Here is a 14,508-nt window from a genome sequence, read left to right on the forward strand (position 1 = left end):
CTTTCACTTAAGGTGGGCTGACTGTCTTTTTTCTTTGGCAAATGGACCTTTGCCTTTCATTGGCTGAAAAAGCAAAAGAGGATCTTTGCGCTCTGCGGGCCACATGAATACAAACGCATGGGGCTAGTGGCGCAATGGATAACGCATCTGACTACGGATCAGAAGATTCTAGGTTCGACTCCTAGCTAGCTCGGCTTTTGGTCACTTCCACATTGCTAAAATGAGCAATTAGCCAACCCACACTGCAAATCATGAAAATCCCATAAGACACACTCAACAATCACCCTGTTTCTAGACCCAAAGCTTACCCTCACCTTGTCTTTCACAGAAAACATCTCATCTTCCGTCACATTCGAGTGCCTCTTTCGGCTTTTATGGCCACCATTTTGCACAATCTTTCAGACATCATATTTGCACAAGTGAGCTGTTATCTGATAATCTTCGCTATCTTGTTGCATGCGCCAAAATAATTTCACCAGAAGGTTGAACGTACTCAGCTGTAAACGCAATAGATGTGTCGTTCACATCTCATTGGATTAGTACCTTGTTTTTTTTTCTTCAAGGGCTCTGAAAGACTTTCATGCCTGGCTAGCTCAGTCGGTAGAGCATGAGACTCTTAATCTCAGGGTCGTGGGTTCGAGCCCCACGTCGGGCGATGACTTGACTGAAGCTGTCAGTATGATTTCAGTTAAGCTATTTGTTTGTTGTGCCATTGCACAAGTAAAATGGTGCTCTGGTCATCTTCCAAGCCCCCCCCCCCCCCCTCCCCAACAATAAGCTTCAGTTACTCCACCAGGAATTGGTTGCTAAGAATCACTAAAGGTGTTTGATGATCCTTAAATGAGTAGTTCTTAACGTGCCTGTCAATGTTCAGCAATCATTATGAAACATGCCGATTCTTTGCAAAAAGATCATTGAAAAATGTTTGTATGGACACAGAATTCCTCAGCAAGCTGCATTGGATGAAGGAGACAGAGGTTTACACCTCTCTTTAGCAGAACCTTGGGATAGGGGAAAAACATCAATGACTAGCAAGAACTAAGAACCAAATTAGCTAAACTGCATATAGGGAGTGATGTTATCAAGGTACACCAAGTCACAGATGCTTGCTCAAGACAAGACATTTCACCAAATCTTGCCTTTGATGGTTCAGTGTCGCACTAGCATCCCCTGTTAGCAGAAGGCCTGAGTCACAATGGGTCCCTTTCAAGGAGTCTGTGGGACATGGTATATCCATAAAGAGGCCTGGAAAACTACTGCTCCATTCCCTTCGATAGCTCAGATGGTAGAGCGGAGGACTGTAGATGAAGCGGGACAGGTATCCTTAGGTCGCTGGTTCAATTCCGGCTCGAAGGAAGAGCTTTCACTTAAGGTGGGCTCACTGTCTTTTTTCTTTGGCAAATGGACCTTTGCCTTTCATTGGCTGAAAAAGCAAAAGAGGATCTTTGCGCTCTGCGGGCCACGTGAATACAAACGCATGGGGCTAGTGGCGCAATGGATAACGCATCTGACTACGGATCAGAAGATTTTAGGTTCGACTCCTAGCTAGCTCGGCTTTTGGTCACTTCCACATTGCTAAAATGAGCAATTAGCCAACCCACACTGCAAATCATGAAAATCCCATAAGACACACTCAACAATCACCCTGTTTCTAGACCCAAAGCTTACCCTCACCTTGTCTTTCACAGAAAAGATCTCATCTTCCGTCACATTCGAGTGCCTCTTTCGGCTTTTATGGCCACCATTTTGCACAATCTTTCAGACATCATATTTGCACAAGTGAGCTGTTATCTGATAATCTTCGCTATCTTGTTGCATGCGCCAAAACAATTTCACCAGAAGGTTGAACGTACTCAGCTGTAAACGCAATAGATGTGTCGTTCACATCTCATTGGATTAGTACCTTGTTTTTTTTTCTTCAAGGGCTCTGAAAGACTTTCATGCCTGGCTAGCTCAGTCGGTAGAGCATGAGACTCTTAATCTCAGGGTCGTGGGTTCGAGCCCCACGTCGGGCGATGACTTGACTGAAGCTGTCAGTATGATTTCAGTTAAGCTATTTGTTTGTTGTGCCATTGCACAAGTAAAATGGTGCTCTGGTCATCTTCCAAGCCCCCCCCTCCCCAACAATAAGCTTCAGTTACTCCACCAGGAATTGGTTGCTAAGAATCACTAAAGGTGTTTGATGATCCTTAAATGAGTAGTTCTTAACGTGCCTGTCAATGTTCAGCAATCATTATGAAACATGCCGATTCTTTGCAAAAAGATCATTGAAAAATGTTTGTATGGACACAGAATTCCTCAGCAAGCTGCATTGCATGAAGGAGACAGAGGCTTACACCTCTCTTTAGCAGAACCTTGGGATAGGGGAAAAACATCAATGACTAGCAAGAACTAAGAACCAAATTAGCTAAACTGCATATAGGGAGTGATGTTATCAAGGTACACCAAGTCACAGATGCTTGCTCAAGACAAGACATTTCACCAAATCTTGCCTTTGATGGTTCAGTGTCGCACTAGCATCCCCTGTAAGCAGAAGGCCTGAATCACAATGGGTCCCTTTCAAGGAGTCTGTGGGACATGGTATATCCATAAAGAGGCCTGGAAAACTACTGCTCCATTCCCTTCGATAGCTCAGATGGTAGAGCGGAGGACTGTAGATGAAGCGGGACAGGTATCCTTAGGTCGCTGGTTCAATTCCGGCTCGAAGGAAGAGCTTTCACTTAAGGTGGGCTGACTGTCTTTTTTCTTTGGCAAATGGACCTTTGCCTTTCATTGGCTGAAAAAGCAAAAGAGGATCTTTGCGCTCTGCGGGCCACGTGAATACAAACGCATGGGGCTAGTGGCGCAATGGATAACGCATCTGACTACGGATCAGAAGATTTTAGGTTCGACTCCTAGCTAGCTCGGCTTTTGGTCACTTCCACATTGCTAAAATGAGCAATTAGCCAACCCACACTGCAAATCATGAAAATCCCATAAGACACACTCAACAATCACCCTGTTTCTAGACCCAAAGCTTACCCTCACCTTGTCTTTCACAGAAAAGATCTCATCTTCCGTCACATTCGAGTGCCTCTTTCGGCTTTTATGGCCACCATTTTGCACAATCTTTCAGACATCATATTTCCACAAGTGAGCTGTTATCTGATAATCTTCGCTATCTTGTTGCATGCGCCAAAACAATTTCACCAGAAGGTTGAATGTACTCAGCTGTAAATGCAATAGATGTGTCGTTCACATCTCATTGGATTAGTACCTTGTTTTTTTTTCTTCAAGGGCTCTGAAAGACTTTCATGCCTGGCTAGCTCAGTCGGTAGAGCATGAGACTCTTAATTTCAGGGTCGTGGGTTCGAGCCCCACGTCGGGCGATGACTTGACTGAAGCTGTCAGTATGATTTCAGTTAAGCTATTTGTTTGTTGTGCCATTGCACAAGTAAAATGGTGCTCTTGTCATCCTCCAGGCCCCCCCCCACCCCCCCCCTTATAAGCTTCAGTTACTCCACCAGGAATTGGTTGCTAAGAATCACTAAAGGTGTTTGATGATCCTTAAATGAGTAGTTCTTAACGTGCCTGTCAATGTTCAGCAATCATTATGAAACATGCCGATTCTTTGCAAAAAGATCATTGAAAAATGTTTGTATGGACACAGAATTCCTCAGCAAGCTGCATTGGATGAAGGAGACAGAGGCTTACACCTCTCTTTAGCAGAACCTTGGGATAGGGGAAAAACATCAATGACTAGCAAGAACTAAGAACCAAATTAGCTAAACTGCATATAGGGAGTGATGTTATCAAGGTACACCAAGTCACAGATGCTTGCTCAAGACAAGACATTTCACCAAATCTTGCCTTTGATGGTTCAGTGTCGCACTAGCATCCCCTGTTAGCAGAAGGCCTGAGTCACAATGGGTCCCTTTCAAGGAGTCTGTGGGACATGGTATATCCATAAAGAGGCCTGGAAAACTACTGCTCCATTCCCTTCGATAGCTCACATGGTAGAGCGGAGGACTGTAGATGAAGCGGGACAGGTATCCTTAGGTCGCTGGTTCAATTCCGGCTCGAAGGAAGAGCTTTCACTTAAGGTGGGCTGACTGTCTTTTTTCTTTGGCAAATGGACCTTTGCCTTTCATTGGCTGAAAAAGCAAAAGAGGATCTTTGCGCTCTGCGGGACACATGAATGCAAACGCATGGGGCTAGTGGCGCAATGGATAACGCATCTGACTACGGATCAGAAGATTTTAGGTTCGACTCCTAGCTAGCTCGGCTTTTGGTCACTTCCACATTGCTAAAATGAGCAATTAGCCAACCCACACTGCAATTCATGAAAATCCCATAAGACACACTCAACAATCACCCTTTTTCTAGACCCAAAGCTTCCCCTCACCTTGTCTTTCACAGAAAAGATCTCATCTTCCGTCACATTCAAGTGCCTCTTTCGGCTTTTATGGCCACCATTTTGCACAATCTTTCAGACATCATATTTGCACAAGTGAGCTGTTATCTGATAATCTTCGCTATCTTGTTGCATGCGCCAAAACAATTTCACCAGAAAGTTGAATGTACTCAGCTGTAAACGCAATAGATGTGTCGTTCACATCTCATTGGATTAGTACCTTGTTTTTTTTTCTTCAAGGGCTCTGAAAGACTTTCATGCCTGGCTAGCTCAGTCGGTAGAGCATGAGACTCTTAATCTCAGGGTCGTGGGTTCGAGCCCCACGTCGGGCGATGACTTGACTGAAGCTGTCAGTATGATTTCAGTTAAGCTATTTGTTTGTTGTGCCATTGCACAAATAAAACGGTGCTCTGGTCATCCTCCAAGCCCCACCCCCCCCCCCCCCCCAATATTTTCAGTTACTCCACCAGGAATTGGTTGCTAAGAATCACTAAAGGTGTTTGATGATCCTTAAATGAGTAGTTCTTAACGTGCCTGTCAATGTTCAGCAATCATTATGAAACATGCCGATTCTTTGCAAAAAGATCATTGAAAAATGTTTGTATGGACACAGAATTCCTCAGCAAGCTGCATTGCATGAAGGAGACAGAGGCTTACACCTCTCTTTAGCAGAACCTTGGGATAGGGGAAAAACATCAATGACTAGCAAGAACTAAGAACCAAATTAGCTAAACTGCATATAGGGAGTGATGTTATCAAGGTACACCAAGTCACAGATGCTTGCTCAAGACAAGACATTTCACCAAATCTTGCCTTTGATGGTTCAGTGTCGCACTAGCATCCCCTGTTAGCAGAAGGCCTGAGTCACAATGGGTCCCTTTCAAGGAGTCTGTGGGACATGGTATATCCATAAAGAGGCCTGGAAAACTACTGCTCCATTCCCTTCGATAGCTCAGATGGTAGAGCGGAAGACTGTAGATGAAGCGGGACAGGTATCCTTAGGTCGCTGGTTCAATTCCGGCTCGAAGGAAGAGCTTTCACTTAAGGTGGGCTGACTGTCTTTTTTCTTTGGCAAATGGACCTTTGCCTTTCATTGGCTGAAAAAGCAAAAGAGGATCTTTGCGCTCTGCGGGCCACGTGAATACAAACGCATGGGGCTAGTGGCGCAATGGATAACGCATCTGACTACGGATCCGAAGATTTTAGGTTCGACTCCTAGCTAGCTCGGCTTTTGGTCACTTCCACATTGCTAAAATGAGCAATTAGCCAACCCACACTGCAATTCATGAAAATCCCATAAGACACACTCAACAATCACCCTTTTTCTAGACCCAAAGCTTCCCCTCACCTTGTCTTTCACAGAAAAGATCTCATCTTCCGTCACATTCAAGTGCCTCTTTCGGCTTTTATGGCCACCATTTTGCACAATCTTTCAGACATCATATTTGCACAAGTGAGCTGTTATCTGATAATCTTCGCTATCTTGTTGCATGCGCCAAAACAATTTCACCAGAAAGTTGAATGTACTCAGCTGTAAACGCAATAGATGTGTCGTTCACATCTCATTGGATTAGTACCTTGTTTTTTTTTCTTCAAGGGCTCTGAAAGACTTTCATGCCTGGCTAGCTCAGTCGGTAGAGCATGAGACTCTTAATCTCAGGGTCGTGGGTTCGAGCCCCACGTCGGGCGATGACTTGACTGAAGCTGTCAGTATGATTTCAGTTAAGCTATTTGTTTGTTGTGCCATTGCACAAATAAAACGGTGCTCTGGTCATCCTCCAAGCCCCACCCCCCCCCCCCCCCCAATATTTTCAGTTACTCCACCAGGAATTGGTTGCTAAGAATCACTAAAGGTGTTTGATGATCCTTAAATGAGTAGTTCTTAACGTGCCTGTCAATGTTCAGCAATCATTATGAAACATGCCGATTCTTTGCAAAAAGATCATTGAAAAATGTTTGTATGGACACAGAATTCCTCAGCAAGCTGCATTGCATGAAGGAGACAGAGGCTTACACCTCTCTTTAGCAGAACCTTGGGATAGGGGAAAAACATCAATGACTAGCAAGAACTAAGAACCAAATTAGCTAAACTGCATATAGGGAGTGATGTTATCAAGGTACACCAAGTCACAGATGCTTGCTCAAGACAAGACATTTCACCAAATCTTGCCTTTGATGGTTCAGTGTCGCACTAGCATCCCCTGTTAGCAGAAGGCCTGAGTCACAATGGGTCCCTTTCAAGGAGTCTGTGGGACATGGTATATCCATAAAGAGGCCTGGAAAACTACTGCTCCATTCCCTTCGATAGCTCAGATGGTAGAGCGGAAGACTGTAGATGAAGCGGGACAGGTATCCTTAGGTCGCTGGTTCAATTCCGGCTCGAAGGAAGAGCTTTCACTTAAGGTGGGCTGACTGTCTTTTTTCTTTGGCAAATGGACCTTTGCCTTTCATTGGCTGAAAAAGCAAAAGAGGATCTTTGCGCTCTGCGGGCCACGTGAATACAAACGCATGGGGCTAGTGGCGCAATGGATAACGCATCTGACTACGGATCCGAAGATTTTAGGTTCGACTCCTAGCTAGCTCGGCTTTTGGTCACTTCCACATTGCTAAAATGAGCAATTAGCCAACCCACACTGCAAATCATGAAAATCCCATAAGACACACTCAACAATCACCCAGTTTCTAGACCCAAAGCTTACCCTCACCTTGTCTTTCACAGAAAAGATCTCATCTTCCGTCACATTCGAGTGCCTCTTTCGGCTTTTATGGCCACCATTTTGCACAATCTTTCAGACATCATATTTGCACAAGTGAGCTGTTATCTGATAATCTTCGCTATCTTGTTGCATGCGCCAAAACAATTTCACCAGAAGGTTGAATGTACTCAGCTGTAAACGCAATAGATGTGTCGTTCACATCTCATTGGATTAGTACCTTGTTTTTTTTTCTTCAAGGGCTCTGAAAAATTTTCATGCCTGGCTAGCTCAGTCGGTAGAGCATGAGACTCTTAATCTCAGGGTCGTGGGTTCGAGCCCCACGTCGGGCGATGACTTGACTGAAGCTGTCAGTATGATTTCAGTTAAGCTATTTGTTTGTTGTGCCATTGCACAAGTAAAATGGTGCTCTGGTCATCTTCCAAGCCCCCCCCCCCCCCCCCCACAAAAAGCTTCAGTTACTCCACCAGGAATTGGTTGCTAAGAATCACTAAAGGTGTTTGATGATCCTTAAATGAGTAGTTCTTAACATGCCTGTCAATGTTCAGCAATCATTATGAAACATGCCAATTCTTTGCAAAAAGATCATTGAAAAATGTTTGTATGGACACAGAATTCCTCAGCAAGCTGCATTGGATGAAGGAGACAGAGGCTTACACCTCTCTTTAGCAGAACCTTGGGATAGGGGAAAAACATCAATGACTAGCAAGAACTAAGAACCAAATTAGCTAAACTGCATATAGGGAGTGATGTTATCAAGGTACACCAAGTCACAGATGCTTGCTCAAGACAAGACATTTCACCAAATCTTGCCTTTGATGGTTCAGTGTCGCACTAGCATCCCCTGTTAGCAGAAGGCCTGAGTCACAATGGGTCCCTTTCAAGGAGTCTGTGGGACATGGTATATCCATAAAGAGGCCTGGAAAACTACTGCTCCATTCCCTTCGATAGCTCAGATGGTAGAGCGGAGGACTGTAGATGAAGCGGGACAGGTATCCTTAGGTCGTTGGTTCAATTCCGGCTCAAAGGAAGAGCTTTCACTGAAGGTGGGCTGACTGTCTTTTTTCTTTGGCAAATGGACCTTTGCCTTTCATTGGCTGAAAAAGCAAAAGAGGATCTTTGCGCTCTGCGGGCCACGTGAATACAAACGCATGGGGCTAGTGGCGCAATGGATAACGCATCTGACTACGGATCAGAAGATTCTAGGTTCGACTCCTAGCTAGCTCGGCTTTTGGTCACTTCCACATTGCTAAAATGAGCAATTAGCCAACCCACACTGCAAATCATGAAAATCCCATAAGACACACTCAACAATCACCCTGTTTCTAGACCCAAAGCTTACCCTCACCTTGTCTTTCACAGAAAACATCTCATCTTCCGTCACATTCGAGTGCCTCTTTCGGCTTTTATGGCCACCATTTTGCACAATCTTTCAGACATCATATTTGCACAAGTGAGCTGTTATCTGATAATCTTCACTATCTTGTTGCATGCGCCAAAACAATTTCACCAGAAGGTTGAATGTACTCAGCTGTAAACGCAATAGATGTGTCGTTCACATCTCATTGGATTAGTACCTTGTTTTTTTTTTCTTCAAGGGCTCTGAAAGACTTTCATGCCTGGCTAGCTCAGTCGGTAGAGCATGAGACTCTTAATCTCAGGGTCGTGGGTTCGAGCCCCACGTCGGGCGATGACTTGACTGAAGCTGTCAGTATGATTTCAGTTAAGCTATTTGTTTGTTGTGCCATTGCACAAGTAAAATGGTGCTCTGGTCATCTTCCAAGCCCCCCCCCCCCCCCCCCCCCCCCCCCCCACAAAAAGCTTCAGCTACTCCACCAGGAATTGGTTGCTAAGAATCACTAAAGGTGTTTGATGATCCTTAAATGAGTAGTTCTTAACGTGCCTGTCAATGTTCAGCAATCATTATGAAACATGCCAATTCTTTGCAAAAAGATCATTGAAAAATGTTTGTATGGACACAGAATTCCTCAGCAAGCTGCATTGGATGAAGGAGACAGAGGCTTACACCTCTCTTTAGCAGAACCTTGGGATAGGGGAAAAACATCAATGACTAGCAAGAACTAAGAACCAAATTAGCTAAACTGCATATAGGGAGTGATGTTATCAAGGTACACCAAGTCACAGATGCTTGCTCAAGACAAGACATTTCACCAAATCTTGCCTTTGATGGTTCAGTGTCGCACTAGCATCCCCTGTTAGCAGAAGGCCTGAGTCACAATGGGTCCCTTTCAAGGAGTCTGTGGGACATGGTATATCCATAAAGAGGCCTGGAAAACTACTGCTCCATTCCCTTCGATAGCTCAGATGGCAGAGCGGAGGACTGTAGATGAAGCGGGACAGGTATCCTTAGGTCGTTGGTTCAATTCCGGCTCGAAGGAAGAGCTTTCACTTAAGGTGGGCTGACTGTCTTTTTTCTTTGGCAAATGGACCTTTGCCTTTCATTGGCTGAAAAAGCAAAAGAGGATCTTTGCGCTCTGCGGGCCACGTGAATACAAACGCATGGGGCTAGTGGCGCAATGGATAACGCATCTGACTACGGATCAGAAGATTCTAGGTTCGACTCCTAGCTAGCTCGGCTTTTGGTCACTTCCACATTGCTAAAATGAGCAATTAGCCAACCCACACTGCAGATCATGAAAATCCCATAAGACACACTCAACAATCACCCTGTTTCTAGACCCAAAGCTTACCCTCACCTTGTCTTTCACAGAAAACATCTCATCTTCCGTCACATTCGAGTGCCTCTTTCGGCTTTTATGGCCACCATTTTGCACAATCTTTCAGACATCATATTTGCACAAGTGAGCTGTTATCTGATAATCTTCACTATCTTGTTGCATGCGCCAAAACAATTTCACCAGAAAGTTGAATGTACTCAGCTGTAAACGCAATAGATGTGTCGTTCACATCTCATTGGATTAGTACCTTGTTTTTTTTTCTTCAAGGGCTCTGAAAGACTTTCATGCCTGGCTAGCTCAGTCGGTAGAGCATGAGACTCTTAATCTCAGGGTCGTGGGTTCGAGCCCCACGTCGGGCGATGACTTGACTGAAGCTGTCAGTATGATTTCAGTTAAGCTATTTGTTTGTTGTGCCATTGCACAAGTAAAATGGTGCTCTGGTCATCTTCCAAGCCCCCCCCCCCCCCCCCCCCCCCACAAAAAGCTTCAGCTACTCCACCAGGAATTGGTTGCTAAGAATCACTAAAGGTGTTTGATGATCCTTAAATGAGTAGTTCTTAACGTGCCTGTCAATGTTCAGCAATCATTATGAAACATGCCAATTCTTTGCAAAAAGATCATTGAAAAATGTTTGTATGGACACAGAATTCCTCAGCAAGCTGCATTGGATGAAGGAGACAGAGGCTTACACCTCTCTTTAGCAGAACCTTGGGATAGGGGAAAAACATCAATGACTAGCAAGAACTAAGAACCAAATTAGCTAAACTGCATATAGGGAGTGATGTTATCAAGGTACACCAAGTCACAGATGCTTGCTCAAGACAAGACATTTCACCAAATCTTGCCTTTGATGGTTCAGTGTCGCACTAGCATCCCCTGTTAGCAGAAGGCCTGAGTCACAATGGGTCCCTTTCAAGGAGTCTGTGGGACATGGTATATCCATAAAGAGGCCTGGAAAACTACTGCTCCATTCCCTTCGATAGCTCAGATGGCAGAGCGGAGGACTGTAGATGAAGCGGGACAGGTATCCTTAGGTCGCTGGTTCAATTCCGGCTCGAAGGAAGAGCTTTCACTTAAGGTGGGCTGACTGTCTTTTTTCTTTGGCAAATGGACCTTTGCCTTTCATTGGCTGAAAAAGCAAAAGAGGATCTTTGCGCTCTGCGGGCCACGTGAATACAAACGCATGGGGCTAGTGGCGCAATGGATAACGCATCTGACTACGGATCAGAAGAGTCTAGGTTCGACTCCTAGCTAACCTGGCTTTTGGTCACTTCCACATTGCTAAAATGAGCAATTAGCCAACCCACACTGCAAATCATGAAAATCCCATAAGACACACTCAACAATCACCCTGTTTCTAGACCCAAAGCTTACCCTCACCTTGTCTTTCACAGAAAAGATCTCATCTTCCTTCACATTCGAGTGCCTCTTTCGGCTTTTATGGCCACCATTTTGTACAATCTTTCAGACATCATATTTGCACAAGTGAGCTGTTATCTGATAATTTTCGCTATCTTGTTGCATGCGCCAAAACAATTTCACCAGAAAGTTGAATGTACTCAGCTGTAAACGCAGTAGATGTGTCGTTCACATCTCATTGGATTAGTACCTTGTTTTTTTTTCTTCAAGGGCTCTGAAAGACTTTCATGCCTGGCTAGCTCAGTCGGTAGAGCATGAGACTCTTAATCTCAGGGTCGTGGGTTCGAGCCCCACGTCGGGCGATGACTTGACTGAAGCTGTCAGTATGATTTCAGTTAAGCTATTTGTTTGTTGTGCCATTGCACAAGTAAAATGGTGCTCTGGTCATCCTCCAAGCCCCCCCCCCCCCCCCCCACAATAAGCTTCAGTTACTCCACCAGGAATTGGTTGCTAAGAATCACTAAAGGTGTTTGATGATCCTTAAATGAGTAGTTCTTAACGTGCCTGTCAATGTTCAGCAATCATTATGAAACATGCCAATTCTTTGCAAAAAGATCATTGAAAAATGTTTGTATGGACACAGAATTCCTCAGCAAGCTGCATTGGATGAAGGAGACAGAGGCTTACACCTCTCTTTAGCAGAACCTTGGGATAGGGGAAAAACATCAATGACTAGCAAGAACTAAGAACCAAATTAGCTAAACTGCATATAGGGAGTGATGTTATCAAGGTACACCAAGTCACAGATGCTTGCTCAAGACAAGACATTTCACCAAATCTTGCCTTTGATGGTTCAGTGTCGCACTAGCATCCCCTGTTAGCAGAAGGCCTGAGTCACAATGGGTCCCTTTCAAGGAGTCTGTGGGACATGGTATATCCATAAAGAGGCCTGGAAAACTACTGCTCCATTCCCTTCGATAGCTCAGATGGTAGAGCGGAGGACTGTAGATGAAGCGGGACAGGTATCCTTAGGTCGTTGGTTCAATTCCGGCTCGAAGGAAGAGCTTTCACTTAAGGTGGGCTGACTGTCTTTTTTCTTTGGCAAATGGACCTTTGCCTTTCATTGGCTGAAAAAGCAAAAGAGGATCTTTGCGCTCTGCGGGCCACGTGAATACAAACGCATGGGGCTAGTGGCGCAATGGATAACGCATCTGACTACGGATCAGAAGATTCTAGGTTCGACTCCTAGCTAGCTCGGCTTTTGGTCACTTCCACATTGCTAAAATGAGCAATTAGCCAACCCACACTGCAAATCATGAAAATCCCATAAGACACACTCAACAATCACCCTGTTTCTAGACCCAAAGCTTACCCTCACCTTGTCTTTCACAGAAAACATCTCATCTTCCGTCACATTCGAGTGCCTCTTTCGGCTTTTATGGCCACCATTTTGCACAATCTTTCAGACATCATATTTGCACAAGTGAGCTGTTATCTGATAATCTTCACTATCTTGTTGCATGCGCCAAAACAATTTCACCAGAAGGTTGAATGTACTCAGCTGTAAACGCAATAGATGTGTCGTTCACATCTCATTGGATTAGTACCTTGTTTTTTTTTCTTCAAGGGCTCTGAAAGACTTTCATGCCTGGCTAGCTCAGTCGGTAGAGCATGAGACTCTTAATCTCAGGGTCGTGGGTTCGAGCCCCACGTCGGGCGATGACTTGACTGAAGCTGTCAGTATGATTTCAGTTAAGCTATTTGTTTGTTGTGCCATTGCACAAGTAAAATGGTGCTCTGGTCATCCTCCAAGCCCCCCCCCCCCCACAATAAGCTTCAGTTACTCCACCAGGAATTGGTTGCTAAGAATCACTAAAGGTGTTTGATGATCCTTAAATGAGTAGTTCTTAACGTGCCTGTCAATGTTCAGCAATCATTATGAAACATGCCAATTCTTTGCAAAAAGATCATTGAAAAATGTTTGTATGGACACAGAATTCCTCAGCAAGCTGCATTGGATGAAGGAGACAGAGGCTTACACCTCTCTTTAGCAGAACCTTGGGATAGGGGAAAAACATCAATGACTAGCAAGAACTAAGAACCAAATTAGCTAAACTGCATATAGGGAGTGATGTTATCAAGGTACACCAAGTCACAGATGCTTGCTCAAGACAAGACATTTCACCAAATCTTGCCTTTGATGGTTCAGTGTCGCACTAGCATCCCCTGTTAGCAGAAGGCCTGAGTCACAATGGGTCCCTTTCAAGGAGTCTGTGGGACATGGTATATCCATAAAGAGGCCTGGAAAACTACTGCTCCATTCCCTTCGATAGCTCAGATGGTAGAGCGGAGGACTGTAGATGAAGCGGGACAGGTATCCTTAGGTCGTTGGTTCAATTCCGGCTCGAAGGAAGAGCTTTCACTTAAGGTGGGCTGACTGTCTTTTTTCTTTGGCAAATGGACCTTTGCCTTTCATTGGCTGAAAAAGCAAAAGAGGATCTTTGCGCTCTGCGGGCCACGTGAATACAAACGCATGGGGCTAGTGGCGCAATGGATAACGCATCTGACTACGGATCAGAAGATTCTAGGTTCGACTCCTAGCTAGCTCGGCTTTTGGTCACTTCCACATTGCTAAAATGAGCAATTAGCCAACCCACACTGCAAATCATGAAAATCCCATAAGACACACTCAACAATCACCCTGTTTCTAGACCCAAAGCTTACCCTCACCTTGTCTTTCACAGAAAACATCTCATCTTCCGTCACATTCGAGTGCCTCTTTCGGCTTTTATGGCCACCATTTTGCACAATCTTTCAGACATCATATTTGCACAAGTGAGCTGTTATCTGATAATCTTCACTATCTTGTTGCATGCGCCAAAACAATTTCACCAGAAGGTTGAATGTACTCAGCTGTAAACGCAATAGATGTGTCGTTCACATCTCATTGGATTAGTACCTTGTTTTTTTTTCTTCAAGGGCTCTGAAAGACTTTCATGCCTGGCTAGCTCAGTCGGTAGAGCATGAGACTCTTAATCTCAGGGTCGTGGGTTCGAGCCCCACGTCGGGCGATGACTTGACTGAAGCTGTCAGTATGATTTCAGTTAAGCTATTTGTTTGTTGTGCCATTGCACAAGTAAAATGGTGCTCTGGTCATCTTCCAAGCCCCCCCCCCCCCAATAAGCTTCAGTTACTCCACCAGGAATTGGTTGCTAAGAATCACTAAAGGTGTTTGATGATCCTTAAATGAGTAGTTCTTAACGTGCCTGTCAATGTTCAGCAATCATTATGAAACATGCCAATTCTTTGCAAAAAGATCATTGAAAAATGTTTGTATGGACAC

The 14,508-nt window shown here is 44.6% G+C and overlaps 26 non-coding genes across 26 annotated transcripts; all 26 read left to right on the forward strand.

The window, feature by feature from the left end:
* Nucleotides 1-120: 120 nt before the first annotated feature.
* On the forward strand, nt 121-193 carry trnar-acg (transfer RNA arginine (anticodon ACG)). The gene has a single exon. It is a non-coding gene; the product is annotated as a tRNA-Arg (tRNA).
* Nucleotides 194-582: 389 nt separating this feature from the next.
* trnak-cuu (transfer RNA lysine (anticodon CUU)) lies at nt 583-655 on the forward strand. The gene has a single exon. It is a non-coding gene; the product is annotated as a tRNA-Lys (tRNA).
* A 612-nt stretch (nt 656-1,267) lies between these two features.
* Nucleotides 1,268-1,356, forward strand: trnay-gua (transfer RNA tyrosine (anticodon GUA)). Its single transcript is given in 2 exon segments — nt 1,268-1,304; nt 1,321-1,356. It is a non-coding gene; the product is annotated as a tRNA-Tyr (tRNA).
* Nucleotides 1,357-1,480: 124 nt separating this feature from the next.
* trnar-acg (transfer RNA arginine (anticodon ACG)) lies at nt 1,481-1,553 on the forward strand. Its single transcript has one exon. It is a non-coding gene; the product is annotated as a tRNA-Arg (tRNA).
* A 389-nt stretch (nt 1,554-1,942) lies between these two features.
* On the forward strand, nt 1,943-2,015 carry trnak-cuu (transfer RNA lysine (anticodon CUU)). Its single transcript has one exon. It is a non-coding gene; the product is annotated as a tRNA-Lys (tRNA).
* A 605-nt stretch (nt 2,016-2,620) lies between these two features.
* Nucleotides 2,621-2,709, forward strand: trnay-gua (transfer RNA tyrosine (anticodon GUA)). The gene is given in 2 exon segments: nt 2,621-2,657; nt 2,674-2,709. It is a non-coding gene; the product is annotated as a tRNA-Tyr (tRNA).
* Nucleotides 2,710-2,833: 124 nt separating this feature from the next.
* On the forward strand, nt 2,834-2,906 carry trnar-acg (transfer RNA arginine (anticodon ACG)). Its single transcript has one exon. It is a non-coding gene; the product is annotated as a tRNA-Arg (tRNA).
* Nucleotides 2,907-3,295: 389 nt separating this feature from the next.
* Nucleotides 3,296-3,368, forward strand: trnak-cuu (transfer RNA lysine (anticodon CUU)). Its single transcript has one exon. It is a non-coding gene; the product is annotated as a tRNA-Lys (tRNA).
* A 609-nt stretch (nt 3,369-3,977) lies between these two features.
* Nucleotides 3,978-4,066, forward strand: trnay-gua (transfer RNA tyrosine (anticodon GUA)). Its single transcript is given in 2 exon segments — nt 3,978-4,014; nt 4,031-4,066. It is a non-coding gene; the product is annotated as a tRNA-Tyr (tRNA).
* Nucleotides 4,067-4,190: 124 nt separating this feature from the next.
* On the forward strand, nt 4,191-4,263 carry trnar-acg (transfer RNA arginine (anticodon ACG)). The gene has a single exon. It is a non-coding gene; the product is annotated as a tRNA-Arg (tRNA).
* A 389-nt stretch (nt 4,264-4,652) lies between these two features.
* Nucleotides 4,653-4,725, forward strand: trnak-cuu (transfer RNA lysine (anticodon CUU)). Its single transcript has one exon. It is a non-coding gene; the product is annotated as a tRNA-Lys (tRNA).
* Nucleotides 4,726-6,009: 1,284 nt separating this feature from the next.
* Nucleotides 6,010-6,082, forward strand: trnak-cuu (transfer RNA lysine (anticodon CUU)). Its single transcript has one exon. It is a non-coding gene; the product is annotated as a tRNA-Lys (tRNA).
* A 1,284-nt stretch (nt 6,083-7,366) lies between these two features.
* Nucleotides 7,367-7,439, forward strand: trnak-cuu (transfer RNA lysine (anticodon CUU)). Its single transcript has one exon. It is a non-coding gene; the product is annotated as a tRNA-Lys (tRNA).
* An 822-nt stretch (nt 7,440-8,261) lies between these two features.
* Nucleotides 8,262-8,334, forward strand: trnar-acg (transfer RNA arginine (anticodon ACG)). Its single transcript has one exon. It is a non-coding gene; the product is annotated as a tRNA-Arg (tRNA).
* Nucleotides 8,335-8,724: 390 nt separating this feature from the next.
* On the forward strand, nt 8,725-8,797 carry trnak-cuu (transfer RNA lysine (anticodon CUU)). Its single transcript has one exon. It is a non-coding gene; the product is annotated as a tRNA-Lys (tRNA).
* An 833-nt stretch (nt 8,798-9,630) lies between these two features.
* On the forward strand, nt 9,631-9,703 carry trnar-acg (transfer RNA arginine (anticodon ACG)). Its single transcript has one exon. It is a non-coding gene; the product is annotated as a tRNA-Arg (tRNA).
* A 389-nt stretch (nt 9,704-10,092) lies between these two features.
* Nucleotides 10,093-10,165, forward strand: trnak-cuu (transfer RNA lysine (anticodon CUU)). Its single transcript has one exon. It is a non-coding gene; the product is annotated as a tRNA-Lys (tRNA).
* Nucleotides 10,166-10,779: 614 nt separating this feature from the next.
* Nucleotides 10,780-10,868, forward strand: trnay-gua (transfer RNA tyrosine (anticodon GUA)). The gene is given in 2 exon segments: nt 10,780-10,816; nt 10,833-10,868. It is a non-coding gene; the product is annotated as a tRNA-Tyr (tRNA).
* Nucleotides 10,869-10,992: 124 nt separating this feature from the next.
* trnar-acg (transfer RNA arginine (anticodon ACG)) lies at nt 10,993-11,065 on the forward strand. Its single transcript has one exon. It is a non-coding gene; the product is annotated as a tRNA-Arg (tRNA).
* A 389-nt stretch (nt 11,066-11,454) lies between these two features.
* trnak-cuu (transfer RNA lysine (anticodon CUU)) lies at nt 11,455-11,527 on the forward strand. Its single transcript has one exon. It is a non-coding gene; the product is annotated as a tRNA-Lys (tRNA).
* Nucleotides 11,528-12,136: 609 nt separating this feature from the next.
* On the forward strand, nt 12,137-12,225 carry trnay-gua (transfer RNA tyrosine (anticodon GUA)). Its single transcript is given in 2 exon segments — nt 12,137-12,173; nt 12,190-12,225. It is a non-coding gene; the product is annotated as a tRNA-Tyr (tRNA).
* Nucleotides 12,226-12,349: 124 nt separating this feature from the next.
* trnar-acg (transfer RNA arginine (anticodon ACG)) lies at nt 12,350-12,422 on the forward strand. The gene has a single exon. It is a non-coding gene; the product is annotated as a tRNA-Arg (tRNA).
* A 389-nt stretch (nt 12,423-12,811) lies between these two features.
* On the forward strand, nt 12,812-12,884 carry trnak-cuu (transfer RNA lysine (anticodon CUU)). Its single transcript has one exon. It is a non-coding gene; the product is annotated as a tRNA-Lys (tRNA).
* Nucleotides 12,885-13,488: 604 nt separating this feature from the next.
* trnay-gua (transfer RNA tyrosine (anticodon GUA)) lies at nt 13,489-13,577 on the forward strand. Its single transcript is given in 2 exon segments — nt 13,489-13,525; nt 13,542-13,577. It is a non-coding gene; the product is annotated as a tRNA-Tyr (tRNA).
* Nucleotides 13,578-13,701: 124 nt separating this feature from the next.
* Nucleotides 13,702-13,774, forward strand: trnar-acg (transfer RNA arginine (anticodon ACG)). Its single transcript has one exon. It is a non-coding gene; the product is annotated as a tRNA-Arg (tRNA).
* A 389-nt stretch (nt 13,775-14,163) lies between these two features.
* Nucleotides 14,164-14,236, forward strand: trnak-cuu (transfer RNA lysine (anticodon CUU)). Its single transcript has one exon. It is a non-coding gene; the product is annotated as a tRNA-Lys (tRNA).
* Nucleotides 14,237-14,508: the final 272 nt, after the last annotated feature.

This window comes from Oryzias latipes, chromosome 6 (genome assembly GCF_053564925.1).
Source record: "Oryzias latipes strain Hd-rR chromosome 6, Olatipes_Hd-rR_3.1".
In the NCBI taxonomy this organism is placed as follows: domain Eukaryota; kingdom Metazoa; phylum Chordata; class Actinopteri; order Beloniformes; family Adrianichthyidae; genus Oryzias; species Oryzias latipes.